General features: G+C 35.9%; 1 protein-coding gene across 1 annotated transcript in view; it reads right to left on the bottom strand.

Annotated features, from left to right (window-relative positions):
• Positions 1-7625, bottom strand: part of RASSF8 (Ras association (RalGDS/AF-6) domain family (N-terminal) member 8) — an 82600-nt gene extending 74975 nt beyond the window's left edge. Inside the window, exon 1 of the mRNA XM_008581088.1 lies at positions 7548-7625. The gene's annotated coding sequence lies outside the window, so the exon portion shown is untranslated. The remainder of the gene's footprint in view (positions 1-7547) is intronic.
• Between the last annotated feature and the right edge of the window lie 14631 nt (positions 7626-22256).

Raw genomic sequence — 22256 nt, 5'->3', positions numbered from 1 at the left:
TTCCATGGACACAAGGCTGACTCAGTTCTTAGATATAACTGAGACTAACACAAACCAAAATAGCATCAGGACTCATCCCAATGAAACTGCAATAAAAACTTCTGTCTTGGGAATTCGTTTCTGGGTTCTGTAGATGTTACTGTAAGGCTTCCTTTGGTTTCTAATATCCAGAGGTGGACAGTTCCTCAGATTCCTCAGGAGGTCTTTCTTAGATCTACCCTGGGAAGAATCCCAGGATTAATTAGGTGATACCTATCATCATTGGATTCCAAGGAAGGAAAGACAAAATGGTACTTACAACACTTAAAAATGACAAATGTACTCTATTCCAGTCTTTGTGACAAGGATTGATCCTAACTAGTCTCCTCCTTCTACCCCCCAGTCCCCTCTCTCCTACATCTTAAGTATCTAGAAGTCCCTTGTAGTGCCCCTTGGCTGTGCAAAGGCCCCCCACCAATCATTCTCCACTCCCTCTCATCAGCAGCAATAGGAATTTTCAGACCACAAGCATTCTTTTTCCTCTTCACTGAGTCCTCCTTAATAAGTCGAGATATTAAGGGGGAAGGGGAATATGAGATGAAGCTAAAGCACATTAAATTCATCTCCAATTGGTAATATGAGAAGAGAGAATCGAGGAAAGAGAACTTTCCTATTGTCCCTTGAACAAACCACTGTGCCCTTCCCAGGGCTGGGGGAATTAGGGTGTGGCACATTAGGCACGTAAAGAGTGCAAAACATAAGGAGGCCTCACTCTCAGGTGCCAGCACACAACCCCGAGAGTGATGCCAATTCCCTCACACTGCTAAATCTAAGAGACAATTTCTCCTTCCTTCCTCCTGATACACTTGCTTCACCTGTCTTCCAGAACACTGCACCTTCTTGGTTTTCCTCCTACTTCACTGGTGCTCCTTCTCAGCACTCTCTGCTCTATAACTTCTTAATGTTTGAGTAGCCCAGGTCTCAATCACTGGTGCTCTCCACTTCTCTATTTATATTCCTACTTCACTGGTGCTCCTTCTCAGCACTCTCTGCTCTATAACTTCTTAATGTTTGAGTAGCTCAGGTCTCAATCACTGGTGCTCTCCACTTCTCTATTTATATTACTCCCTTGGTGATCTCATCCAGTCTCAATGTGAAATACCATATACTTGATACACACACACACACACACACACACACACACACACACACACACACACACACACACACACACACACACACACACACACACACACACACACTCAGGCAAAAGTGCCTACAGTTATTCTTGACTCCTCTCTCTCACAACCTATAACCTGTCTGGGAATTCTGTGGGCTCTACCACTCTACCATCATCTCTCACCTGAATTACTACAACAGTCTCCCAACAAGCCTTCTTGCTTCTACCCTTGTGCTGTCCCCCCCACCCCCCAAACAGTCTACTCTCAACACAGAAGCCAGAAAGAAAAGAAATAAAAGAAAAATCCTTTGTAACACAGCAACATGGATTTAAGTATTTAAATGACAAGACATCATGAAGTAGTCAGATGCTTGCACCCATACCACAAATGCAAGTGCAGATTTTAAGTGCAGATTGCTAACAGGAATGGTGACGGGTGACTCAAATACTGCAAGGGGCACTGCTGTCTGTACATGGTTTTCCAAGTTGGAGAACAACTCTTGTTCAAGTTCTCAATCAAATATAATTTTTCCTTAATTTATATAATAGTTACATTCCTGGAAACTACACTGTTATTAAGACCATGCAAAAATGCTTTGTGTATACATGTAAAAGTTATGTTCAGTTGTGAGTTTTTCACTAGAAAAGTAGGGTGGGACATTGTGTGCACACGGGGACGTACTTTGTACAGAGGAAAAAGAAAGCTTCCTGTGGATGTCATTTGAGCCAAGTTTTGAAAGGTAAGTAGGTCTTTAGGAACTTAAAAGAAGACCCTCTAGCATATGGGAAGTAGCATATGCTCCCCAAGTTGGAATGCTTTATATAGATGCTTATATAAATATATACATACTATACTACATATATGTGTAGATATACATAAAGGACAATAACAGATACACAGGTACAGGGAGTCTTCAAAATGTTCATGGAAATATTTGCATTATCTTTAACTCTATTTTTCCATAAACATTTTGAGGTACCCTCATATATATGACAGTCTAGTAAGAATAGTGGCCCAGGAGTTCAGTCTGTTCAGCCTGCCCAGAGACTCTGATGATAGCCCCCTTGCTATTCAGTTCTGTGTATAGTCCATCTCAATACATACATATTTATAGTAAATATATTTCTTTTGAAAAAGGTATATAATGAAATCTAAGACATTTGGTCAACTTTAGATTTTTTTAAAAACAGAATCTACTTTCAAATTTATCATTATAAATATAATACATATTTGTTTTACGGAATCTGGATGTTTTAAATGAAAAGAGTAATGATTTTCCTATGGTTCTACCACTTGGAGATAATCATCATTAAAACTTTGGTATATTTCTTTTCTTATATAAATACTTACCAAAAAAATCAAGGCTATAATTTATATTATTTCCTTATATTGTCACTTTTCAGGTTACTATTGTTTTTTCCATTTCATTAAATAGTGATTTTAAAAATCTATAGGTGGGTAGACAGAAAAATTCTTTTATTGGCTGCACAGTAGCTTACCTTTTAGTTACACTGCCCGAGCCTTCTGATCTTACTTCTCTCACTGTCAGCATTAGAAATTACACAGGTCTGCATATTATGTTTTATGTATGGGTTATTCAAATGTGTGTCATGCACATATTTTTGAATCTTCAATAACATAATATGCCAAATATATTTCTTCGTTAATTATAAAGAGTGAACAAACCTTTAAGTCTATAGCAGTTTGTATTTTTTAAAGTGTCCACTAAGAGCCACAAACAAATTTTTAAATGGGGTATTGATTATTTCTTACTATTTATAAATACAGGTATTAACTGTTATACATTAGAATGCAATTATATATAATACACAAAGAATTAAGTGGAGAGAGAGAAAATGAATACACAAATTGAATACTTTTCCCAGGTGATTGTTTGCCTTTTTGTGATTTGATATATGCAAAATTTAATTATTTTATTTCTAATATAACTACATGTACAAATTGTTCCCTTGTTTTCAATTTTGCTTCTGTATTTTAGCACATCCTTCCCCAAATCCAAGATCAGATATTCATGTATATTCTCTTTTATTGTATTTATTAGTATATTTTATATTCATTATTTGCAATGGCATTTTCTTTTTTTTTTTTGTCTTTTGTCTTTTTCCGTGTCCGGCAACACGCAATGGCATTTTCTTAATACAACATTCTTCTCAGCTTTCTATTCTGCTCCAGGTATTTATCTATTTTATCAGCATCATACTATTCTTTAAGTACTATCTAGCATTACAACTTTCTCTTCATTATTATTCTTTGTACACATTTCTTGGCTCTTACTTATTCTATAAAAATAAAATTAACAATCACTGATCTGTGAAAAATTCCTGCTAATATTTTGATTAGAGTTATATTACACTTATAAATCAATATAAAGAGATTAAAAATACATAAAGAACTGTCTTCTTATCCAGAAACATTCAGTCTCCTCATTCTCAGAGTAAAGTTTAATAGTTTCCTTCCTAAAGGCCATTCGCATTTCTTACAAAGTTTAATCCTCAACATACTTTTTGTTACTACTATGAATGGACTCCTTTTTTCTCAAAATTTTGAACTGATTATTATTACTACATACAAAAAAGATGATGTTTACATTATTTGTAACGGAACTCTATTAAACTCTGTTAGTTTTAATTGTCTTGGGAATTTTTTATTATCTGCAAATAATTATATCTTCCTTTCCAACAGTTCTCTCTCTCATCCCCTTTTCTCTTAATATACTGGCTCGATATTTCAGTGCTATTTTAGATAGTAGTGATGATAGCAGGTATGCTGCTAATTCTAATAAAAGATAAAATCCTACTGTTTCAAAACTATTAGTATTTTGGCTTTTGACAGCTTTATTCCAATTTCATTTATAAAATTATAAATACTTCCCACAAAGTATTAATAGTGGATATCTCTAAGCAGTGAGATAATGGGTGATTTTATTTTCCTTTACATTTTCCTGTAAATGATTTTTTATGTATTTTTTATTAATTAGACTAGCCATGAACTCTTCCAATTTATTTTCCAAGTTTCCTAAAATGATTGAACACATATGTACCCACACACACATGTCCTTATCTCCTTATTTGTCCCAATGTTCCTTGCATAAGGAAAATGTTTCGAACTTCAAATAATCTCAGTTAGCAATCAATATCTTGCAGAAGGCAAGAGAGAAGCAAACCCTACAAACAGCTTTTTCTTTAAAAACAACATCCTACTGTCCTCTGTGAAAGACAGGATATCTAAAAATAATGTCTGGACATAAATTTCTCAAAGGAAACTTACTCTGCTAATAAAAATGATACCTCATCCTTTTTACTCAAACACATTTGTGCCTAATTAAGACTGCAATACAAGATGCCATAAAATAAAAATATAAACAGGTTCATATTAGAAAAGTCATAACATTCCTAAATCAGAGCTCCACAAAAACCAGATTCCGATACTCTTAATAGATTTTCATCTCCTCAATCCTCATCAAATCCTGTTTCTTTCATATTTCATTAAATAACCATCATACTGAAACTATCTCAAAATTCGAAATAATTGTTTATGGTATATTATGAAAAAATGTCAATCTCAAATAAAACAGTTGAGCTTTTCCTTTTTACTCTGCCAGGGAAGTTTAAAAGTGCAAACTGCTACCCAGCTTCTAAAACAGAAATAAAATAATTAGGTCACGATGGATAGCTCCTTTCTTGGCCAAAAAAGGGACGATGAATGCAATCGGAATGTTTATTGTTACTAAAATTCTTCAGGCCTGGATTCCAAGTACATTTCTTGATGCAGGTTACCATGGCAACTTAAATTACAGAAAACATGCCCCCCCCCACTTCTTCTACCAAGTTGTTTTCTCTGCAAGATCATTTCAAGCCTTCTTAAGTCTGTGTACAAATTATCTGTAACAATAAAGTTTATTCAGAAATGCCCCCATCTAAACCCTTAAAACCAAATGTAAACATATAAAAAATAAAATCCATTACATCCACCTGGGAGAGAAAACCTAACCTGAAAACACACACACACAACTTAAAATATAAAATATTGAGAGTATGTTGAAACTATTCCCCATTACCAGAGACACAGTATATTACCACCATATGCTTCATTCTAGAAACTATGGGAAATTACTTGCAAGGCGGTTTTGAAAGAAGATTATAGAGGTAAATCCTGTTTATCATCATTTCCCCCTCACTAATGCTTTTTGTGGTAAGGTACCAGAAAAGAGGGATGGGGGAAGATTGTATTTCAAACAGAAGCAGCAAGAAATAAATAATCTGCAAAATGTATTCTATTTTATCTTATCTGCCTTTTTACACAAAATATGAGCTTTAATGTTTGTTCTCACACAGCTTCAAATTTATAAACTTAACAAAGGTGGCTTATGATAAATAAAGTGTGAATTATTCTCTATCAGCACATTCTCTAAAAAGAAAAATGGCTCGAGAACCTGCATCATTATGAAGAAAATGTGATTTAGTAGAAAGATATTTTGATTGGAAGATATCAAAAATTTAAAGTAGCTCCATAAAAAAACAACAACACAGTTTTACAGTGTAGCAATAGTGAGACTTCAAAGCTGGTTTTGTTGCTCATCAAAGTTCACATGACTAAAATTAGATGCTTCATTCAGAAAGGCTTAGGGAAGTCACCTCTACTGTGAGTAAGCTGGGTTACTGCAGTAGCCAAAAAAGTTTTCATACTACAGCCCTGGGCAGACCCTTCATTTATTATAAAACAACAAACAAAACTTCATTTAAAAAAAGAGAAACAGCAGTAATTTAAAAGAGTTTCTCTGCACTGGTAGGTAAAGAATCAAAGGCTGCTAATTTTGAGCATGCTGAGCATTTGAGAAGAAGTAGCAAAATATGAAAACTCTTCAGCAGCAAACACCAAGCAACTCGTAGAATCCCCACCTGTATTAGTGGATAACCACTAGCAGTGCAGAGAAACAAAATAATTGAAATGTTCAAACCCAAATACATACAATCCCTAAAGACTAAGCCTGAACCACACAGTTCCTCTTGGTGTAATTTACACATAAATCCTCCTAAATAGAGAATAATTAATGTATAAAAGAAAGCTTTACTGTACAGCTTCATCAGTAATGGAAGCTAAAAGTAAAATTTAACTGACTATCAAATCCACACAGTGAACTTCAGTCAGTTGAACTACACAATACATTTTTTCCTATGCTTTTGTTTTTTTAGACTGTATTACAAATAGCAGGGCATTACAAATAAAGAATGAATAGGACATTTCAGCTCTCACACAGATATAACAAAATTGCCTAACTATAATCAGATTATCTTTCACTCTCAGCACTTGTGGCCTAGTCACAGTTTTTGCTAATGCCACAAGCAACATAGGAGGGTCTATGGGAAAACCAGTGCAAATATGAACTTGTGGTTTTAGGAGTCCAGGCCCTCCACATAATCTAGCAATTACTAGAAGGTTCTAAGTTATACTTTTTTATTTCAAGGGGAAATTAATTTATGTGAGACCTTCAAGATCCATCATCTAGTCAAAAATCAAGCCCGTAACTTGCAAATGAGGGACTAAGGAATTTATGAGACAGCACGCTGGTTGGTGCCCTTAAAGAGTTTATTCACCTGTAAAATGTGAACAGTTTATTATTAGTAAGTGAACAGCACGCTGGTTGGTGCCCTTAAAGAGTTTATTCACCTGTAAAATGTGAACAGTTTATTAGTAAGTGGTTCACTTACTACAAACAAGGTCAACTGATTTTCCCTTCTGGGAACAGTAAGTCACTTAAATGTTCAAGAAACAAGAAATGACACACAGCAAGCATATTAAAAGCAAGCAAAACAAAATTTAGTTGTATATCCTCACCTATAGAGACTGTGTGCCCCCTTTTTACTTAACAAAACCAATTTTGGACATTACTGAAGAGATGGAAGCTCAAACTACAGGATATTCCAGACTTATCGTGCTTATGAAGAAGTCAGAAAAACCAGTTAGTCACCAAGTCTTTCTAACCTATTACTGTTAGAAATATTTCTCTGCTTCTTAAGCTGCCAATTTAAAGCATTAGTTGAACAGTGCTCAGAAAGCCTAAGAGTGTATACCACTTTGAAAACTTTTGCTTCAGACTCCAAATTTGAAACCTAAAGCAAGTTTTATGGTACTTTTAGTGTGAACCCAAAATTGGACCTAGGAATTCTATTACAGTGGCAACAGACACTAACACTAACTATGCTTTGTACTTCTCTATTAAGGGGCTTACAAATAACGATTCTTAAGAGTTCACCAGTGAACACAACTTATAAAAGTCTCTCAAAATTTTGAAAACTTTTTAAAAAAAGTCACTGAAAGTGATGCTCTTCTAGAATGCATGTAAGGAATGCAAATTTTCTGACTCACCTTATCACGCAGAAGTGTCCAAGCCAGAGCAAGTATGAGGTAGTCTTGAGGAAAGGCAGAGCACCAGACAGGTATTCTAGGAGGATTTTCACAGGCACCTGAAAAGGTACACAGTGTTCTTACAGTCCTGACTAATTTTTATCTTAAAAATGCTAAATCACCCCATCTTAACTTACAATCATCAGAGCAAAATACACAAGCTTGTAGCTTCAGACAGTTTTCCATGAGAAGAATGTTTCCTCCACTCTCCCCCTAGCCCCTCAGTACTTGTGGGGTTTGTTTCCTGTTTGGTTTCAATTAGCATTTTTGTGCCTTTATAAAAGAAATTTCGGTTGTTTCTAAAACAAGTCATTTGATGGGTCTATGGTGTTCTAGGAAAGAATTTGCACCTTCTTTTTCTACTGAACATAGCTCCCTGCAATACCACAATAATTTCTTGAAAGCAGTTAGCAGTTAGATATTTGAAAAATTGCCTAAAGCCAGGGCTAAAAATGAATTTGAAGGAGAGATCTCAGGTTTTCAATCCCCCAAAAGTAAAAACAAAAACATTCCGTACTTTTCCTTGGTGAGTACAAATCACTAACTCTGGCTAACCTAAGAAAGAGGGTCACTTGGCACCATTTCTTTTGACTATTTTCTTGCTTAATGCTGTGAGAATGTGAAACTCTGCCACGACATTAGTTATAAAGAAAGCCTAAGGAAGAAATCTTGGCCGCAAGACGGGAATTGACGCAATTCGTACGTCTGCCACATTCAGACTATGCCCTTCACAGATGTTTCTGCATTTATTTATAGGAAGGTTTACTTTAGTAACAAGACCAGCTTCCTTCAACCATTTTTTAATATATCCAGACGTTGAACTACTTTTATTATGAATAGAAAACATCACCAAAAAATGTTACAATCCTTAAATTCTTAGTCATGAAATAATATGAAATAAATTACAAATAGTGCAAGGAAAAGAACTGGTGGACCCCAAATATGATGCAAAAATGTAAGAAAACATACACATTTCAAACATAATTGAGGAAGGGAGAAGTTAGTACAAAGTTTCCCCTTCCATAGTTAGGCTCTCCCTGCATACCTGCTATACCCCTGAATGGAGACATTGTCTCCAAATCTGGCTATTATATTAGACTAACACTTCATATAACTTAGTAGTTGTTATAAAAATGCCAATAGCTTTCTGATTATTTTTTGCATAGTGCTACAGTTGTAACACAAAGGCGCGGTATTGCATGATTCCAAGTTTTAAAAGAAAAAGAGTAGCAGTCACATTAAGCTTTTATTACAATGAAAATTAATAGGCCTTAGGCCAACTAGATATCACAAAATTCCTGCTTCATCATCTTATACCAGATGTTGAGTTAGAGCCTTTGGCTTCAACTAGCCCCAGCTACCCCTTAAATAAGCTAGAAAAATACATAAATCTGAGGCTGACGCAATTTGGTAAAAGAGCCTCTCAATGGAGGGTATCAGCCAAAAAGCAATAAAGGGTCAACCCTGCTGGGAAAGAGGACTGGGCGGCAAATTCAGAACCAAGTGAGAAGAATCTAAATAGACTAACAACCACCCAACTCCCATCCTTGGGTCTGGAAGCTATCTGGAATCCAGCCTGGTTGGTGAAAGTATTCTTATTTGCCTAAATAAAAATCTCTTCCTACCCATGTTTTCTTCTTTAAAGCCTTATCTCTCTTTTTAGCTGTGTTTTCAAGAAAACTTTTGCAAGTGTGAAGTGGGCAGTTAAGAAGGAGTTTCTAGAATTGACATCATCACTACCTCCTCTTGTCTATAACATAAGGTTATCACTAGAACCAGATATTTAAAGGCCAAGAAGATTATGGTGCTTACCCCCTCCTAAATAATTCAAAACAACATGAATTTACATATATGCTGATATTAAAATCTCTCCTTTTTAGAATTTTATGATTACAAAACTCTGAATGAGTCAAGGTTCTTTGAGGTGGGATGGCAGTGTCCCAGTTCTGTTGGGGCCTGGGAGTGTGCTTTAGGATGCCTGTGGGAAATGCCACACCTGTCGGGAACACGTGAAGGACATGGTCTCTTGTGTACCTGTGCCCCCTTCCCAGTCCTTTGATGGCTCCGATGTCTCCCCCTTGACTACGACAACCATCCTAACTACTCAATCCATGGCTCACCCTTCAAACAGGACATTTTACAAATGCAAACAAGCCGAAAAGATAAAATCCTATCATTCTACTGCTTTTGACGGTATCCACAAAAAAGTTCAACCTCCTTTTGTTTGTCCCATAACTAGTGACAAATTTTTCTAACTATAAATACAAACATAAGAGCTGACAGTTGTGAGAGTACTTATGAAGACAACAAGAAATAAGAGATGTAAGCAGGGATGATCTCAGAAAATTTACAATGCAGTGAGTGCTCTGCACGAGACCCTCGCGTACTTCCCAGCCACCGTGGAAGCTCACCTGCAGCCCCGTTCACATGGCGTGCCCAGCCTCACCCCACTGCCCAACTTCCCTGCCTCTAGTTCCACCTTGGGTTGGCATTCCAGGCCCCACCAACTTTTTGTGCTGGCCAAACTCCAACTTGCTTTCCAAGAGACAGCTCAAATGTTATCTCACTGCCCCCTAGAAACCTTCCCTCATCCAAATTAGTCACTCCAGGAATTTCCAAACAGCTAACACCTAGTACTCACTGGCACTATTCCCTGAATCCTTACAACAACCTTATGAGGTAGGCAGACTATCATAAGCGAATAATCGGAAAAGAAAACAAATGAATAGAAAGGTGAAGTAACTGGTCGAGGTCATATGGCTAACAAATAGAGGAGCCAGGAAGTGAACTCAAGCAAACTGACTTCAGAGCCGTGATCTTCAACAACTGTAGCTCTATTATAATACTTAGCAAATATGATGATTAAATGTTTGCACTGACACCTGCATTCACAATGCCTAGCACATAAAGGCATTCAATAAATGTCTGCTGAAGCCTTGATGAATTTGGGGGGTTCTACAGAACAGCAGTGGGAAGTTCAGTGTGCTGAGCTTATCCTCAGTGAAAGCCCTGCCTCACTAAATAATTCCTTTTACCTAGATATAATTCTCCCATAACCATATTATCTATTATACAAATAATTGAAATGGACCAATAATCAATGTATACCAATATGTGCAATTTTTGAGAAAAGAAGATAAAAATTAGAAATCTTTATAGTAATATTAGGTAATATTTGAAAACTAATAGTAATTTTTTTTGGTAAAACTTAAATTAAGGTTATTCAAACATTAATTGGACACATAAAAAATGTGTCAAAAATTATATCTCCTCCTATTTCAGTAGCCAGCCTCCAAGATAGCCCTCAGAGGCACTCACCCACTGGTATTCATACCCTTGTGAATTCTCCTCCCTCAGTGATCAGAGTTAATTTGTACAGCCAATAGGATGTTGTGGAAATGATGTCATAAAAGATATGGTGGCTTCCATCTTGCTCTCTTTCTTTGGTCATTCACCCTGAGATAAACTAGTCACCACATCATACAGACATTCAAGCACCCTATGCAGAGGTCTTCACGGTGAGGAACTGAGTGCTCCTGTCAACAGCCAGCAGAAATTTGCCAAGTATGTGGGTGAAACCTTGGAAGTGGATCTTCCAATCCCAGTCAAACCTTCATACAGATTACATACAACATGGGCTGACATCTGGACTGCAACCTTGTTAGATGGTGAACAAAAATAATGCCATGTTATGCCCCACCCACCATGTTGACTCCTGTTTAACCTCATTCCTTTGTTTCACTGACCAATTACAGATTAACCTTAAGACAGCCTATAAAGGGAACATAGGTTTCAGGTAGTGAATGACTTATTACAGCATGTGGCATCAGCAGTCTACACCCCCACATCACAGACCCCCACATCATAGATCATAAGACACGTGGTAAATAATGTTATCAATTTATTTTCTTAAGATGTTTCCTTGAAGTTATTTTTAGTAACAGAGCTTTTGCTATATAAGCTTTGCCTAAACCCAGAGAGCCAAAGATTTCATCCACTGTAGATGTCTAATTTTCTGCTGCATGCAACTTTCCTGTATGTAAGTCACCCCTGTAATAAATATCTTTGTATCCTGTATGGACCTGCCTGCCTCCTTCTTTGGTCTCAAAGCATTTTCTCAGTTTGGAAAGCACTTCCTTCTTGCACAAACCTGATAAAAGATCTTGAGCCAGACACCTACACCTAGGCCGCTGCTGAATTTCTGATCCAAAGAAACTGGACAAGATTAAAAAATAAAAACAAAAACAAAATTGTTTTAAGTCCCTAGGTTTGGGGCAACTTACCCAGCAATAGATAACTAATACATCTATTCTCACCCCCACATTTTGTATTTAAATTAAATAATTTATAAGAATGCAAATAGAAGTTATTGATATTAATTAACATAATATCAGACTATTGCAATTCCTAAACACTGGACACAAGCAAAATAGAATGCTCAAGAACAGCTCAAAAGCAAAAGAAATTCCAGTTTCCATAAAGTTCTGCCTTTTTTTTCCTTTCTTTTCCTACAAAATATGCAGGCCCTTCATTTCCTTGTAGATATCTCTTAATGACTGCTGATTAATTGTTGGTATGTTTCCTTCCTTCAAACTAGGCCCACCAATCAATGAACAACTGCAGAAATGAGGAAGAGTTTAATGCTCTGATTATTCAAATCTTATAGGTCAGAGCAGATAAGAAAAAGTCAAAGTTTTAGAGGAAACTGGCTACTCTACTCTGTGACTCCAAATGCCCAAAAAGAAGAAAAAAAAAAAAAAAAGGAAAAAAGAAAAAGAAAAAAAAGCATATTTCTTTTTATTGAAAAGAGAAAATCCAACTGAAATTTAAATATTTAATTATAAATAAAATGTGGTAGATTTTCATAGTGATATTTATTTGTATCCACAAAATAAATTAAAACCATAAATATTATATAAATCTGAAATACTCCTAAATTTTTGTTTTTCTAACAAAGAGTGGGAAAATTTAAGCTGTGTTTTTCTTTTTCTAACCCCCCAAATCATAGACATACATCTCAAATATAATTCCATTTTGCTAAAAGCAACTGCAATATTAGTAAGAAAAGTATCTTAGGTTTTACATATTCCATATGGAATCAATAAAATGATTATAGAAACAATAAGGTAGACTTTCTATGGAAATAAATCCATTATGATGCTGTCAGCTATATGAGTTTGCAAAGCAGAGGGCAACAATGGTAATAAAAATTAATTATTTATATAATAAACATTTGTCAAACCCTTAACAAATTTAAAATAGGATAGAAGTTATAAATGAAGATATGTGTTTCTTTCCACTAACTGTGCAATGTTTGTGAAATATAACTAAATGTCTAGTAACAAATAATAGCAAATAAATGTTTAGTAAGCACCAAAGACACTTGGAAAAAAGCTACAGTAGAGTTCATACAAGAGAGAAATCACTTATGGCTGATGGATATCTAGGAAGCCTTCTTGAAAGAAACTCCTTACACTTGCATATAGCTGTAAATTTTTTTTTAGCTTTTTCATATTAATATATTAATAGTCCCATTATATAGATGACAAAGTTAAGGTTCAGAAAGATTAGGTGACTTGATTGAAATGCAGTTCCTGGCTTTAGAAAGTAGCAACAAGCACTCAGCAGATAAGTGCCTGGCACTGCTCTATGCCTGGTTCAGACATTGTCCACAATTCTGTGAAGGTAAATCCTACAGACTCCATTTTGCAGATGAGGAAACAAAGATTTCAGCAAGATTTAGTACGATTCCAGGTTCACAGGTCTAGTAAATGGTGGAGCCCTGATTTGAGCTCAGGTGTACTTGACTTTAAACACCTGCCAAACTCCCAGCCAGGTTAATTCACCTAACCTATGCTGCTCTTAGTAAATGTTCACACTTCTCACTGCATATTCCCCCTCTAGCCTAATAAATTGACCCACAAACTACCAGGAATTGAAACACATCCTTGTTAGTCTTATGATTTGTTATTAAATGTCATGCAAGATATCAGAAGAGCCGCAGAGGAGAAGGATAAAACAAGAAAGGGATAATTGTTTTTTAAACAGCTGAGTAATCATTTTTGTCTAAACCAATTTGAAAGATGCATTTCATAAACTTTACTAGACAAACTATACGATGATTATTTGGGTAGGGTTTCCTTCCCCTGGCTAATACTTCTATATTCCACACGCCAGAGAGCTGTTTTCGGAAGACCAACTTCAGAGTTTTGGTAAGTATTCATCAAATTACCTGTTTACTGAAGATTTATTACTCCAATTTGAATCAGCCAGAAAAGAAAAAGGAATAAGAGGAACACACTGTTTAGTGCATATAGATTTAAAGACAAACATAACCACATTAGTAGAAACTGTGCTTCACTACAGAACACAAATCAGACAAATGTGACACTAGGACATGTTAAAGGCTTACATCAAGCAAGCACTGAGAAAACAGTACGGGCCTCGGTGCGGTCCAGTGAACGTAAGAAAACTCATGGCTGGGTTTTAAGAGAAAACATTCAAACCAATGGAAATGTTAGGAGGAAAAGAAACCTGAAGAACAGATAAGGAAGTAGAATCCTCCTTCAAAGTAAATACAGATATGTGATGTCTCCTATCACTCAAAGTACAGGGCTCTGTTGGAGGCACAGGGAGTTTGCAGAGGACTTTAGGTGGGATAGATAGATACCCATCAAAGGGCTGCTTTCTAAGACCAGAGAAAATTCAAAAAAATAAAAAAAAAATTAACTGGTTTTTAATTTAAATGAAACAAACAACAAAGGTAATTAAATAGATAAAGTTGTGAACTTCCCTACAGGAAATAAAATTTTTCTGAGCATACTAAAGGATTCTTTGAAGGTTTCCCTACTGTTCTGAGTTATTTGTTTAGACCACTCCCCTTTCGACAATGGAATCCTGTCTCATTTCTACTGCATGGTCCCAGAACCTAGCACAGAGTCTGGCACACTCAATGGATGAGTGTGCCAAGAGGAGGATCCTGATGAAGAAACGTAGCATACTATTTCCTGAAGTGGTAGTGCAGGCTCCTTTCCTTCTCCCCTTACAAGAAAGGATGGTTTGCGGGGTGGGGATACTATTTTTTAAATGAAAGAAAAAAATTCTAATTAAAACAAAACAAAATTGTGGCTTTAGGTTGTATTTTTGTATTAATACAAATGAAATCCCAAATATTGATTGCAGTCACCACTCCCCAATCACCCTGGAAATTTTTCTAAACACTACAGATTGCTCTAGTTAACTTCTTCTTAGCGCATCAGACTTGATTATCGTCTTTACTGTGTGAATTAACCATCTGTTCAATAATACTGCTACCAGACAAGAGAAATCCTAAGATTGCTTTTAAAGACCTGGCAATTCTGACTTAAAGGTGTCTTCATGGATGTTTTAAATGCTCTCCCCCTTTTTTTCTAATAATCTCAGAATACTAATTTTAAAAAGAGCCTACCACAAAGAAGAGTAAATTCAAATGTTAGGAAGGAATTCATTTTTTAAAATAACAATAATTAATTTCAAGTGACAAATGACGACTTTCATTCTCCATTTAAAACAAGAGCTGATAGGAAATCCTTAGCATACATTTGAAAAGACAAAAAATATAGAAAGTAAAGAATATTCTACTTTTGAATAGAAAATTACTACAGTATGTTGGCATATCCAAGTCTAATTTTGTCATCTACTATTTCAGCTAGTTCCACTCATGATGTCTTATTTATTTGTCTGTTTTGTGATTTTTTACTGTGATTAAAATGTGTTGGAACTTTATTTTTGAACTTTTTGAGGCCAGAAGTGAAGAAAAATTCCTCCAGAAAGAATTCACACCTGTTTCTGCCTTGTACTACTTTACTGGAACCACTTTACAACTATATATTTGTCCTGTTTTAGACCATGCAGGTAGTTGTGAATTAGAACTGAAAACCTGCATAAATGCTGATTACTGGTTATAAAATATCAGGCAGTCTTCCTGAGAGTCGCTGGAGATCGGTAGGAGGTCAGGGGAAAAGCCATATTTCTAGTTCAACACTACACTCTGAAAGTAGCCTTCAGAGGACCCAGCTTTATGTGGAGACATCGTCTGTTAAACCTTTTTTTCCTAAGGCAGGTTCTAGGCTTTGTCTCCTGTCTCCAAAGTAGGAGGAGACCCAGAAAATCAAAGCTCAAATTAGCTAGATTCAGCACATGCTATCAAATTAGCATTCCCCTTATCTCTGAGTACTTGCTTTCACTCAGGCCAATGTTTGGTCTTTTATTTTCTTAGTTTGCTTGCCATTTAAAGATACATTTTATACAATCTACCCAGCATTTTTATTTTTATTCATTTTTGGTGGAAGAGTACTTTGCAGTATCTAGTCTCACATATCACTATAAATGAAAGCACATTAGCTTTTGAAATAGTCGTTATTTCCTGTTAGCTTTACTCAGTTTGTGTGTAAAATCAGTAAGTCTTTTTCATATAAACTATGTTGAGATGAGTTTCCTCATTCCTGTACTTCATAACTGCCATTTTAATCTAAATGCAGAAATTCATATTCCAACCTATTAAGTTTAGTCCTTTTTGTTTCGGCTATTGTTTTAAGACATTAAAGAATTCTCAGTCTATTTTAAAAATATTATCTACACCTTCAAACTTTTTCACTCACAAACTTGATTAACATGTCTTCTAAATTTTCATTCCAGGTTAAAAATGATGTAGAACATCATATTATTCAGCATATAAGTCATTTTAAAAGACGGTTTCTGAAAAAGAGGCATATATCTGGAAAGTACCACTCAGTATTTTCAATTTCCTGTAATAAAAGATATCTACCTGGAAACACACCTTTTAAAAATACATGGTATGTTATCTTTACCTACATGTTATTTAAGAATGATTAAGAAGAATTTTTAGTATATATCCTTCAAATGGTGATTGTCATGCTTGCCTCACATACCACAAACTAAATTTGACACAGACATAAGAGTAAGTTAAAGTCAAAAAGGAGAATGGCTTTGAAAACTATGATACAGGAATAATCAATCATGCTTTAAATGGTGCTGACAAGTTAAAACCCTGACTGCAACAGCAATGATCAGGGAAGGCTGAGAGAGTCATTCAGAGAGTTGGCTTTGCTTCAGTGATTAATTTACAAGAGGCAGAAGGTCATTCAACATACCTGCCTCGTTCCACCTCCATAAGAAAGTGATCAGCGCCTAAAAACATGTTAACATTATGTAAGGTGACCATACAATTTATCATCCAGGACAAAAGGTCCTATTATTACACCAGAGCAACAGGAGTAAACCGGGATGGATCAACTAAACTAGGACATATTTCACCCTAAAGGAACTGCCTCAATATCTTCTTATACTGCCCATAAAAAGTACCTATCTGTTGCTTATTTTCTTTGGACATCTATATTTTTAGGATAATTTGCTAATAATGCCCAACTACCCAAAATACTATGTCTACTATACTGTTTGTTAAAGCAGATAGTTTGAAGTACTTCATTCTTAAAATATGTTTTCAAGGAACTTATCTAAAAAAATTCACTAAATTGAAATATCTCATCCATAAATATTTTTTTAAATTAGGATGAGTTTAAAATATTCTTGCAACGAGACCATCTTGACAGCCTTTCTGATGTCTACATCCATTGTGATGCACAAATTTAAAAGAGGGCATTTATAACTACTGCCCTTGCCTTGGCTTGACCTGCTCAGTCACTGGCGAAGGTCACTCAGGTAATGCGTAAGCAAGAAATCCTCTCTCATGGGCCTTGGAACTTAGGACTAACCCCACCCCGCTCCCACCAGCCAACAGGAAGACACTGATACAACTTTAAAGCACAAATCCAGTTTCCATTAAGTATTTGTTTGGCCAACACAGTGTTTTGATGTTTTTAAAGGATGGAAACCACCCCAAAAGTCCAAATACATGGCTTCTCTGAAAAAATCTGAAGATCTTCCAAACATTGGTCCACCTACATTTCCTAAAGGCCATAATCTGCTGGAGTTGAGTGGGGACTGCCCCCTTTAGGTAGGGCATGTGCACTCTAACTTGCCACAGTCCTAACCACTCATCCCTTACAACCAAACCACTTTACCCCTTCATGTCATCCACCCAACTACTATAACAAGTTTGCAAACCCTGCCATAAAGCACTTGTAAATAAATAATAGCACCCCGGCCCATATATACAGAAGGTAATATCCAAAAGCATTGTACCAAGGGTCTTGAAAAGTTCATGAAAAGATTATTATCCTTTAATTCCATTTTTCCACAAACTTCCTGAAGTACTCTCAGGAGTATACCCAGGGCCTCAGTGTTACTAGAACCAGAGCCTGCGACATCAGACTAGGCGAGTCTGTATGTCACCCATCAGATCTTCTGTCATGCTTTGGCGTACTGGCATGCTCTCCTTCATCTGTGCTTTCTCTCCATTTGCTGGCCTTATTCTCTCACATCAGCTTTTCCCACTAAGTGCTCAGTTAAGTTTTTGTAGTTTTAAAAATCTCTCCAAGCCTCTTTTCTCACCTGAAAAATAAGTGAAATGTTCCTTGCAGAGTAGTGAAGATTAAATGAAAATGTGCATGAAAGACCCAGCACAGCGCTGCAATTTCTCACATCCACTCAATTCATGGTTCTTACTACTATTTAGGTCAACAAATCCTGAATAAAAACCACAGTGAGCCACTGAGATAAAACAACTCTGTTTTATGGAATTTATATTGAGTCAAAAAAGTTATAATTCAGTTGCTTCTAAAAAATAGATAACAAAATTTTATTAAATAGACAAGAAATAATAAACTCAGCTACACCGAATGACCACTTAACGAGGAGAGGACACCTGCGGCACAGAAAGGACTAACTCAGAAGAGACCTGCAATATTCCAGGGGTACTTCTTTGCTAATCTCCCTGTTCTCATTCAGGCAACAATTTCATAAGGTGCTTTTGACGAAGGCACAAAAATGGTTATGGAGAAAGGGCCCTTCCTATCCCATGCAGAAAGCCTAATAGTTACTGCATTTACTTTTTAAATTAAACACTTTTTTAAAACTAAGATAATGAGCATTTTGTTGTGTATACGTATGTGCTTTCTTCTTCAAATAGACTATGTATAGGCTGACTGGTTAGTTCAGTTGGTTAGAGCGCAGTGTTACAACAGCAAGGCCATGACCAGCCACCAAAAAATAATAATAAAGACTATGTAAGGGATCTTTGGTTTTCATTCTCTAAAGAAAAAAATATGAGTATTACAGAATAATGGCCCATGTAGCCAAACAAATAACAACAAAAAGTTCTCATGTGTGGGTTAAGTATCTTGTTAAGACAAATCCACTGAAGACTTTTAAAGACACAGTATATCAAGTTGGCTTTTAATCATGGGGGAGGGTACTTAGAAAACTTGATAAAAACATAAAGAAGACCTAAGGATGGAATCCAGACTTACATAAGTTTTTTAATCCATCACTCTGAATTTTACCACTGTGAACCTCAGTTTCAGGGTCACCTTTTCTGATAGACATTTCCTGCCTCCTGCCTCCCTCTCCCAACAATAAAAGCTGGCCACCGCCTTCCTACCCACTACATACTTCCACCATAGCAAATGAAACATTCCACGTGCTGTTGATCCATCTCCCCTACTAGACTTGTAAACACTCCTCCAGGGTAGCAATTGTCTCTGGTCCCCACAACCCAACACAGAAGTACTCAACCTCTGTCCTCTACAGTGAAGCTTTGGCATGGAATGGTGGTTAAAACCAATAATAAGTGGAGCTGCCCTTGGGTCTGAATCCTAGCTCGGTCCTATCACTTCATACCTATGCAAGTTTGGGCAAATTATTCTGTGCCTCAGTTTTTGCAGAGGTGAAACGGGAGATTAAAAACACAGACTCTGTGAGGTTGTTGTGAGATTTAAATGAGTTAATATATGTAAAGAGCTTAGGACCTGGCATATCACAAGCACTCGGATATCATTATAAATAACACCACTTATATACTTATACTACTATAATTTTTAAAGTAAGTCTCCAATTCCTCACACTCAACTCAATGGTTATTTCACTATTATTGAGAAGATCATCAATAATTTCCTCATTGCCAAGAGTCAAGTCCTTATCCTACACGATTTCCATCCTGGGCTTCAATAGTGTTGGCCACCTCTTTGTCCTTGTGGTCTTTTCCCCTTTGTTTGCAGGGAGGGCATTGATCTAATTTCTCTCTCTTGGCTCCTCTTCTTGTCTCGAGCCAGCTGCTAGAGCTTCCCGCCGTTTGATTATCTTCTTACTCTATTTGCTACAGGACAGGCTTATTTACTAAGCAGTCTCCAACTACCACTACCTGTGTCCAGTCTGTCATGGGACTGATCATGCCCAGTGAGTGATTGGAAGAATGACTGGGCTGTATCAATATTTCCAGCCCAAGGTCCCTTTTGAGCTTCCAATCTTTATTTCTAATTGGCTTCTAGGTAATCTCATCTAGAACTGAACATACTCCCTTTCCCTTTTCTACTCCCTCAAATGTGCTAGGGTTAAATAGCATGAGGTACTGTGACTTCTTTCTCTCTCCAGACCTGGTATCCTGTTAGCTATCAAATCCTACCGATTCTAACTCCCAACTAGCTGGCAGAAACATCCTCTCTTCTCTATCACCATAACAAAAATCCTTTCATCAGAGCTATCGTGCTCTCACTTTTATTACTGTGCACACTACCTTCTGGTCTACCTACTTCCAATGTTCCCAGGCTGGAGGGAGGGAGACCAGGGGCCTCATAAAAAATGCTACCAGAAAGATCAGCCTACACTAATCCGATCCCATCATGCCCCTGTTTAAAGCTTTTTATTAATCTACATGTACACATCTGAATACAACCAATTTATGAGCATATATTTAATGAGGTCCTCCCATGCTGAAAAAAAGCCTGAGTCCCTAGAGTTCTGATAAGAAACAATTCCTGCTTTTTTGGCAAAAACTGTATTTTGTTGCTTACAAGGCACCGTCAATTCTAAGATGCAATAATTCTGTTTACCAACAAGGGAAAACTGCTAATTAAACAATAATATGTTTTCTCATCACTTAGATTTTTAATTGGAAAATATCATTTTAAATGCATTTTTTTAGACTTTAGACATTGTTTTTGTCATGTGATAATCTATGATAATCAATCAGTATATGATAATATGTTTTCTCATCACTTAGATTTTTAATTGGAAAATATCATTTTAAATGCATTTTTTAGACTTTAGACATTGTTTTTGTCATGTGATAATCTATGATAATCAATCAGTATATGTGTAGCACATATGAAAAGTTGGTAATTCAAGGTTAAAGTATGATTATGTGCCAGATAAACAGTAAAGTGGATACTAAATCAAAAGAAGTGAGAGAGATCACCATGAACTACATTACCAGCTACACAAATATAATTCATAAGAAGTATATTGAATATTTTTAAATGAGCAATTGAGAAATATTTTCTTAAATATCTGGTATTGTGTTCCATTATAAAACAGTTCAATAACTTTTTTATAAACACTGCAATCATAATTCAGTCTAACTTCTTTGAAACACTGCAATCATAATTCAGTCTAGCTTCTTTGAAAATCAGGCTGAATTTATCAAAAAATTTATTAACTGAAAAAAATATAGTAAATTTAGTTAAGCCACAATTTAGATGTTCCTAATACACTTTTTCTACATTTTGGTAAAGAATTCCAAGAAGCAAGGAAGAAACAGGTCAGTAAAATAACCTAAAAGCATGCTAGAAATGCAATTCCTTTACTTTTGTGATTTAAAATTCTGTATGTGAAGACACTAGACACCAATGGATAATATTCTCCACTAAAAAAAGAAAAAGAAGGAAGAAGAAAAAAAAAGGAATGCCAACCAGATACTCACAAGAGAAATAACACAAAGTAATCAAGTTTATAAAAAAGGATCTTAGCTCATGAAAGTTATGAGTTAATTCGAAGCACCCAAGGTACGGAATGAAACCGAAAACAGAGTGGAAAATTCAATATATTTTTTCCTTGAGGATGGCTATAGATAATAGCTATGTATAGGTTAAATTTAAATTAAAACTTAGAATTAGGATGTGTGTGTATGTGTGTATATATATGCATGACACTGCCTCACATTTTTTCTATAGATTCATATAGTCCACCCTATTAAAAAAATCATCTATATTTAAACTATCAAACTGCATCTACACAAGTGAGTGTGTAAATATTTGCTCACAGCATTCACCAGGCTGTTGCTTGTTTAAAGTGTTCAGATGGATGGATGGATGGATGGATGGATGGATGGATGGATGGAGGTTGTCAAAACCTTAGCCTTACCTCAGCAACAGAAATCTTTATTTATTTTTTTATTGAAACATAATTTATTGTACATATTTGTGGGTTACAGCACTGAATGTTAATCAATACCTGTATGCAATATGTGATGCTCAAATCAGGATAATTGGTATATTCAACATTATACAATGTAATCGTCTTTAGAACAGTTGGACTACACTTGAAATTCACTCAAGCTTTGGGCTTTATGAGATTGACACAAAAATATACACTAAGTAGACATAATATGCACATGCCCTATGTATGCTGCATTAACATGGACATAAATAACATCACCACATTTTCTTTTTCCACATTTTCTTAAGACCATCCCATAACCAAATTAATGTGCTTGTT

This window comes from Galeopterus variegatus, unplaced genomic scaffold (genome assembly GCF_000696425.1).
Source record: "Galeopterus variegatus unplaced genomic scaffold, G_variegatus-3.0.2 Scaffold2259, whole genome shotgun sequence".
Taxonomy (NCBI): Eukaryota; Metazoa; Chordata; class Mammalia; order Dermoptera; family Cynocephalidae; genus Galeopterus; species Galeopterus variegatus.
Note: the sequence above shows the minus strand (reverse complement) of the source record. Positions and strands in the feature narration are given on the sequence as shown.